Source organism: Pinus tabuliformis, chromosome 4_1, assembly GCF_031772625.1.
Source record: "Pinus tabuliformis cultivar Carrire ecotype Pingquan chromosome 4_1, CPIR1, whole genome shotgun sequence".
NCBI lineage: Eukaryota > Viridiplantae > Streptophyta > Pinopsida > Pinales > Pinaceae > Pinus > Pinus tabuliformis.
The window spans coordinates 777349894-777358975 of record NC_142303.1 but is presented as its reverse complement, the minus strand read 5'-3'; positions in this window follow the sequence as shown (position 1 = coordinate 777358975).

Below are 9082 nucleotides of genomic sequence, written 5' to 3'. Positions count from 1 at the left end.
TTAATATTGTGTAGTTCTCAACACCTTGTTGAAGAATAAGAGTCACTATAGTATCCATAACAAATCAGTGCTCATGCTCTAGTGCTATCAATGGTGGAGAAACACCAAGTGGTTTGAACATTAGTTGATTTAGGCACTGAGGGTCTCTCACCATAATTTTCATATACCCCATCAAAGATATTTGGGTCTAATTTATTAGGGCTTTATTAATTATATCCTGCCTCACATGCTAAGATTCAATGATAGTCAACACGTTCTCAAAACATGTGAATGTTTACGACTATTAACTCTTTTTACCACCATGAATTTTGAGAAGGAACATGTTTAGGTCCTCATGAGAAAATATCAAACCTATTGGTTATAATTTATTCTCCATTTGACTCAAACCATTATAGTATATATGAGATAAGAATGTTGAAATTTGTTTGTTGCATGCATTTGAGGATACTCCCTCAATATATCTAGTGATAATACTCAGGTAATCTACAAATGGTAATATATTCTAGTGGTTGTGGAGAATAGTGATTGAGCTTAAGGGGATTTTACAAGCTATTTTATTGAGACATACTCTTGAGCAGGATTCCAAACTCCCTTCACCATAATAGTCTATCGTTTCCCAGTATCACATTCAAGACTATAATTTTTAGGTTAATTCCATATGAGAACTTTGTTGCCAGTTCGAAGGCATATGATCCTTTTGGAATGCCCTAGAAATGTAATTTTCCATTTTTGAGCTCTTCCAAGTATTTTTAGATCTCGTCATTTTGCGACACAAGGGGGAACCAAATGAAGGTTCAAGGAAATTAACGGTTTTTGAGGAAGTATTGCGAATCGTTCAAAAATTTTAAGACTTTTGACTAGGTGTATTTTTTATGCAATAGAGATATTGCATTGGAAGGACAAGTTTGAGGAAAAGCTATCTGGTAAATTTGAGAGAAGGTAAAGAAAAAATTTCCTCACCTTGTTCAATAAAATCATTTAGGAAGAAAAATCCTTCAAAAATGTGGAGCTGTAATATATATTAGATCATTATATTACTTTTGATCTATCTTAATGCTTTCCAAGTGGAAAAAGTGGAGGAATCAACTCACAGGACCATTACCAGTGGGACCTAGTTTGGAAAATTGGGGTTTGTAACTTTTCAAGAGCCATTTGAGGCACTCAATAAATTTTCTTGGAGGTAAACTTTTTTCCTTAATAAGTGCATTTTTTTTTCTTATTTGTCACATAGAGAGATTTCTAAGGACCCAAGAATCACCTCAATCATGGTCTGGATGCAAATGCTATGCTACTCGAAAGTTGACCTTCCTATTTTTATGACCACAATTAGAAAGGATGCCATGTAGATCACCATTATTCATGGGAAGGGACTAGGCACATCATAATGATGCATTATACTATAGAAGAGTCCATATTGTAACTTTAGATAAGAGTTCATGAAGTCAAATCTAACCACTAGTAGGCTACAAGGTTGTGTTATAGTCATGCCACTATGAGGAAAAGTGGTTTCGTTCTATTCAAGTGCATTTTGTTCTATAGATGAGAAAAATACTTGAGAGTGGATAAGGAGAGAGAAAATAGATATTATTTATGCATTGTATCAACCCACAAACCACAAGCCCCATATATTTATACTTACATTCATTTTTAATTAAAAGAAGGACAACAGAGTAGCCTAAACTTCTAGTTGAGTTCTTCTCTTGAAAGTAGTTTTGAAAGTGTATCTTTCTTTATTATGGTTTAAGCGATTGTATTTTTTTATATTATCTATTTTATGAATTCTACATATTCCATGCATTAAACTATAACTAAAAAATCCATAAGTATAAGGAAAAATACTCCACATAATACAGATTTTTCATTTTTAAGTATAATTGTATCAGATATGTTGTGACAGACTATCGATTGGAATATCCATGGCAATTTGTAGATCACTTTAGAGCCCAAATTCAATTCCCTTTAATAGTTTGAAAATAGACGGTAGAAATTGATTTGTTCTTCTCTTGAGGGAGCTAATTCACTTGTATGGGAGATAAGAAGGTAGACATGTGATGCAACACAAACATGATCACTCTTTTTTTTTGGTTTTCTATTGTTTCTCTTTGGAAAAACCCCATGGAAAATACCTCAAAATGTTTTAATTCCCAGTTCGTGTGAAAAATTCCTCTTCGAATTTGTTTTCTTTTATTTTTATACAAATTTAAAAAAAAATTAGTGGAACTATTAAATATTAGGGCGATTTTGGGTTCTTTATATATATATCTATTGCACCTAAAGGAAAAAGGTCTATGGCTGACTTGAGTCAAGGCCCAATTAGAGCTACTAGACCAACACAGAGTTGGGGGTCAAGATTTTTATTGGATTTGGATCATAGCTCTTCAAATTATTCAAGTGCACTTGCCTGCTATGCCAACCTCCAACAATTCACTGAGACCCACCTACATGAGGTCTGAACTTAGCTCTTTTTGAAAATTTTGAAGAATAATGAGGGGGATCAAAGGGATGACTTTTGACTACCAATGCACCACTTGAAATTGTAGACTAGAAGTTAGGAATTATGCATTTATAAAACTCACTTTCCCTCGGGGGATTTATTCACAGTTCATCAATAGTTCAAAACTTTTTTCTCTTTTTAATAGAATGTTCACACCAATAAATTCCAACATATAAGTTATGACTAAACTTATCTAAGACATACCAAATTTGTTCTTGTGTGGATACTTGCCTTGATTCAGTGACTCGTTAGGAATATGTTTGCTACTATGAACTCACTTTCTTAGTGTTTCCCTAAGATGCAGAGTGTTGTAACTAAAAGAAATGACAAAACCACATATGTTAGTCTAGACATAGAACATAATAGTATCATATCATATAATGAACTCATCCATGACATAAAATAAAGTACCTCATTTTTTTTTTGTATTCAAGATTTTGTGATCCATAATGAATTAAGCAAAGTCTATTGATAGAAATCACATAAGAGAAATTTTTGGCCGACGCATTTCGAACCAACAAGCGTGGTTCATCATCAAGACCAGATGAGGAGGTGGACCATGGCAAAGGTTTAAACAGAGAGCAATGTAGAGACATAATTTCAAGTAACGACTATATTTGAACAATAATATTTAAATTATGATATTAATTTATTAAAAAGAAATATTATTAAGTAACAACTATACTAAACAACAAGTTTTTGAAAAATAATATTTAAATAATAATATTGGTTTATTAATTTATTAATAAATATTTATAAATAATGACTATATTAAATGGCTAGTTTTGAAAAATAATATTTAAATTCATTTATTAAAACCAAATATTACTAGTTTTTAAAAAAAAATTAAATAACGATATTAGATTATTAATTTATTAAAAAATATTAATAAGTAACGACTATATTAAATGGTTATTTTTTGAAAAATAATATTCAAATTAAGATATTTGTTTATTAATTTATTAAAAACAAACATTAATAAGTAATTGCTATATTAAACAACTAGTTTTTGAAAAATAATATTTAAATTAATTTATTAAAAAAAAAGTCAAACTCCAAACAAGGAGGGAAGTCAAAAATTATAAAAAAAGGTCAATACCCTAATCGGGACAAGATCATTTAATAAATAAAATAATTAACGGAAATAAAATAAATAAAAATAAATATAATTAATGGAGAAATAAATAAAATAAAACAAAAAATACACAAGTCAAAAGATATATATATATATATATATATATATATATATATATATATATATATATATATATATATATATATATATATATATATATATATATATATATATATATATATATATATATATATATATATATATATATATATATATATATATATATAGATTCAAACAAAAGTAATCAATAATTAAAACATGGTCAATAATAAAATATGTGGCTCAAGAATAAGCCCGATATTTTATTGTTGACCCTATTTTACGCCTCAACAACATATTTTATAGTTGACCATGTTTTATTTGTTGATTACTTTGAATATATATATATATATTGACTTGTGTATTTTTCGTGTTATTTTATCTATTTTTCCATTAATTATTTTATGTATTAAATGATCTTGTCTCAATTAGGGAATTGACTCCTTTTTATAATTTTTTATTTCCTTCCTTGATTAGATTTTGACCCTTTTTTTAATAAATTGATTTAAATATTTTTTTTTTGTAAGCTGAGGTGGAACTCTTTCTATTACTGGATAGAAAATAAACCATTACATAGTATCAAAAATATTGAAGACCCGCCCACATGGGAAACCGGGTACTTAAACCATCTATAGTTTTTGATAGCTGCCCAAAAAAAGTAGGCCTATAATCTGATAATGTTAGCTAAATAAACAAGGCAGTCCTGAGATTTCCTCATACTACTGGTCTGTAGGAAGTATATGTCACTATCTAAATCAGACAAAAAACTGATACTATAAAGCTTAAGGGATGTCCTAGACATATCTCGAGTCAAGCATTATCCATAGCCGGTGGCGGACTTGTTCCTTGCTCTGCATCATGTTGATTCCCCTTCAGCAGCTGAAGAATAGTGTCCATCTTTTCCTCTTGCTTCGCCATCATAATGCGAATGTAGCTCAATTCTCTGCGCAGATCCGGATCTCCTTTAGCTAACTCGACCATCTCTTTGGCTACTTGTTCAAGAGCTTTTGCCATCAGCCTCTTCATAACCCAATATATGTGCAAGGATTGCTTGAATAAGGACATTCGTCCCCTGGTATGGCCTGGATCGTGAAGCAGAAACTCCCAATCCTCCATTTCATCCTCAGACTGATCTTGAAGGGACTCTTCCTCCAGAAACTGCATGACTCTTCTTACTGCCGGGTTTGTGTTTCGCTGGTAGGCCCTTTCCGCTCTCCGGATTTGATGATTCACCGTCCTCCTTGGTGGTTTGACATGTTTTGAATCCTGCCTAGAATTCTCCCCTTTCTCCTACGTCCTCCGTCCCTGACCACGGCCCCTCTTCCTGCTCTGGTCCGCACCTTTGTCCTGGCTCATCGCCCGTTTTCTCATGCCGTAATGACGAATTGTCGTCTCCCTCGGAGCAGGGTTGTCGTTTTCCATATGCGGACATTCTTCGCCTGCAAACCTGTCCTGATAGACGGACCTCACCTTCCCTTCCCCTCGTGGCAGCTCCTCCTCGGATTCAACTTCAATTTCCCAGATCTCAGTCTGATGGTCGTCCTTCATGATTCCTTTCCCTTTCCGGCTCTTATCCTCCACTGATGAATTATGCTTCTCCTCTGCTTCTCTGACTCTCTGTCTTGTTTCCATATTGCCCACTGTTCCGCTGCAAGAAAATCTTTGATACTCGAAAGCCTTTCTCGTGAGTTGATGTCTTTCAACAGAACTATCCGCACCTCTCTCGATTTGGAAACAGCTAAAAGCCTGTTTTTCCTCCCCCATTTGGGTATATATTAGATTTCTGTTCTCAGCGTACACCTTTGGGTCGGAATTCATTTGCCGCCAGATACTTGCCTGAGTGACGTTGCATTTGGCCATCATTTCTTGATTCATGCCCACTATCAAGAGGTCTGACAGACCGTTCCCACCACCTCTAAGATTGCGATCATTTATGTCTTCAGCTTGGTTTTTATCTTGGGCCGTCCCCCATGCGCGCCACCCCTGTACTGCTCTGCTATCTGTGATTATATCCCATTTCTGCCCCGAATGAACGAGGTTCATTGTTCGGAGACTCCACGTCCTCTTATTGCTCCAGCTCATCGATCCTTGTATCTCCGCTTGTGGCTTGATCATGGTCTGCATTGATTATAGCTGCCAGGTCCTTCCACTCCCTGTTCCCACACACCGTTCTCCATTGAGTATCCACCGTACTTCCGCGGCCTCTGCATCCCCAATTTGCTAGAAAATCAGCCGCCTGATTCCCTTTCCTTCTAACATGACTCATTATCTTATATTCAATTCTTTTCAGAAGGTCAGTGATTTCCTGGACGATTCTGGTTGTACGCCAACTGTTTGTGACCTTCTCCCAACTTTGGCCATTGCTGAGCTTCTTCAACATTTCCACCGCAATCTGAGAATCTCCCGTAATTTCTAAATTATTGTAACCATTTCTTACCGCAATTCGCAGACCCTGATGGAGAGCCCAGAACTCGGCCTCTTTATTTGTCATCTCTCCTCCCCAGTCTGCGAAAATCCACCTTACCTGACTGCTGCTATCTCGAAAAATACCTCCAAAGCCAGCTTCGCCCGGGTTCCCCTTCGAGGCCCCGTCGAAGTTTAATTTTGATGAAATTTTCTCTGGGATAGCTGAATTTGTCAGGGCTTTGAGTCTGCATCTCTACTATAGCTGATCATTTTATGTATTAAATGATCTTGTCTCAATTAGGGTATTGACTCCTTTTTATAATTTTTTATTTCCTTCCTTGATTAGATTTTGACCCTTTTTTTAATAAATTGATTTAGATATTATTTTTCAAAGATAGTTGTTTAATATAGCCGTTACTTATTAATAAATTAATAAATTAATATCATTATTTAAATGTTATTTTTCAAAAACTAGTAATGTTTGTTTTTAATAAATTAATTTAAATATTAATTTTTAAAACTAAACGTTTAATATAGCCATTACTTATACCCCAATCGAGGTGTGTGTCAGAGGATGGCAGGGACAACGGACAACTATGAAGAGTAAAGGCTGGGTGCCATCCACTGCCCCCTACATGCTCACGGTGATGGGTGTGGTGGCCCTTCGCATGTATACATGCATGGGTGGTGGGAAAGGTGGTAGGCACGGTAAGGACAAGGTGGGAGGCGTAGGAGGTAAGGAAGGACAGGGGAGAGGAAATTTCATTGTCGATTGTGGAGTTAAGGCAAGACAGGGGAGTGTTAACTACATTGTTGTGTGTGGAGTTGGGAGCTGGAGCACTGGACCAGGGAGGTGAAGGCATTGTCAATGAAATCTATGGAGTGAGCATGAGTATGTATCTTGGACCTGCAACCCCATTGTAATGGTGAATTGGTTTGTTTTTGGATTGATGGATCAGGAGAAATCCGGAGAGGGAAATTGGAGGATTTTTTGGGGGAAACGTCACGGGCATGGTATGGTTGTTCTCTGGTTATTCATCCTGGCTATAAGGCACCTGAGTTCCGACTTGGATGGTGGCTGAGAAGCCGCTCGTAAGAGTTGCATTGTGGATTCGTGTCATAATTGGGATGGAAATTGAGAAGCCATGCGCTTGGGATGGGTAGGCTATAAGGAAGTAGAGGAGCGATGTAGTTTGACTGGGCAGAGGAGAATTGGAAGGATCACCTATGTATGAGAACCCTTGTGTGGCCGAGAGAGGGGATTGTCAACCACTATGGGTATGAGTGGAAATGGGAAGGGAGTAATGAGAAGCACACTAGGAGATGGAAATTGGCCTTGTCCCATGAACGGGCTATCACCCAACCTATATATGCCTTGGAAAGTAATTGGGATAGGATAAGAATTAAGGATAACAATGGAAATGAGATTAAACCAAGATGTTAATACCTTATTCCTCTGAATAGGCTGTGTACAAAGTGGAGATGGCTCATCCTCTGAGAGGAAGAGGTTGTGGCAGATGTGGGAGGGAGCCTACAATGGCCAAAGACCCGAGCACTTTGAAACCACGCAGAGGATAGAAATATGTTGATCACCTCATTAGTGAATCCATGGTGGCTTATGGCTAGGGAATGGATGTAGGCATCGATAAATTACTAGAAGGATGGGAGGGAGAAATTAAGGAGTAGAGGGAGACTACGGAGGAACTAGAGAACTAGAGGACTCTAGTCCCAGATCCAGAAAATACCAGATGAAGAATAACTCAATTTAACCGAACCCTTTATCTCTATTGGCTTATGAAAATCTTGATGGGGAATGCCATGAAACAAATATTTGTGGGGATGTCTTTGACCCTCCAAGATATGCCCAACAATAAATAGGATCTACAGTGAATCTAATTCCAACTACATAAGTAGGACATCCATTTGGATAGAATCCAAAGGCACATCCCATGCATCATCGAATTATCTGAGATGCCCGATGAAATAGTCAACAATCTAGCACTCATCGAATCAGCTTCAGAAGAGCAGTAGGAATAATTAGTTAATCTAGTTTCTTTTTTCTTAATTTGGATAACATTTACTTTACAATGTGCATTATTATGATAGATAGACATATAACGTCTTGCCATGAAACTGAGACATATTTAGCTTGGTTAAACAGACTAATAATTTACTATTTTTGGATGGCTTATAATGAGGATAAGTGGCCAATAGACTTGGTTTCCCATTGGGAAAGTTGAGGCCACCTATCTCACATAAGTGGTGTAAACTTGTTGTTTATAAATCGAAAATTAAGGATCCTGCCAAGCTTATATATATATATATATATATATATAGAGAGAGAGAGAGAGAGAGAGAGAGATATATACCCATTACTTATTGATGTTTTTTAATAAATTAATAAACTAATATCATTATTTAAATATTATTTTTCAAAAACTAGCCGTGACTTAATAATATTTGTTTTTAATATATTAATAAATTAATATCATAATTTAAACATTATTGTTCAAATATAGTCGTTACTTGAAATTATGTCTCTACATTTGTCTCTATTTAAGCCTTTTCCATGGCCTACCTCTTCATCTAGTCCTAATGATGAACCACACTTGTTGCTTTGAAACGTGTGAGCCAAAAGTTTCTCTCATGTGATTTCTACCAAAATACTTTTCTTAAATTACCTCATTCTTCTTTTTCGAGCCCTTCGCACCTACGAGGTCTTTGGGCATACATATTTACACATAAGAAATGAATATCTTACAAAATAGAAAAGGATATGCTAGTAATAACAAACCCCCTAAAAATGTTAGTTGGGCTTCTATAGAAGATCTCTACTAATGACCTAGCAAGTTTTCCAAACAAACAAAAAAATAACATATGGGTGTAGTTGGCTTTCAAGGGACACATAGGGAAAACAAAAATTATCATAAAGGAATATAATATATTTATATGGAATTTTTTCAAAAAAATAAAAGGCGAAGCAATGGCCCTACATCAGAATCCCTCAT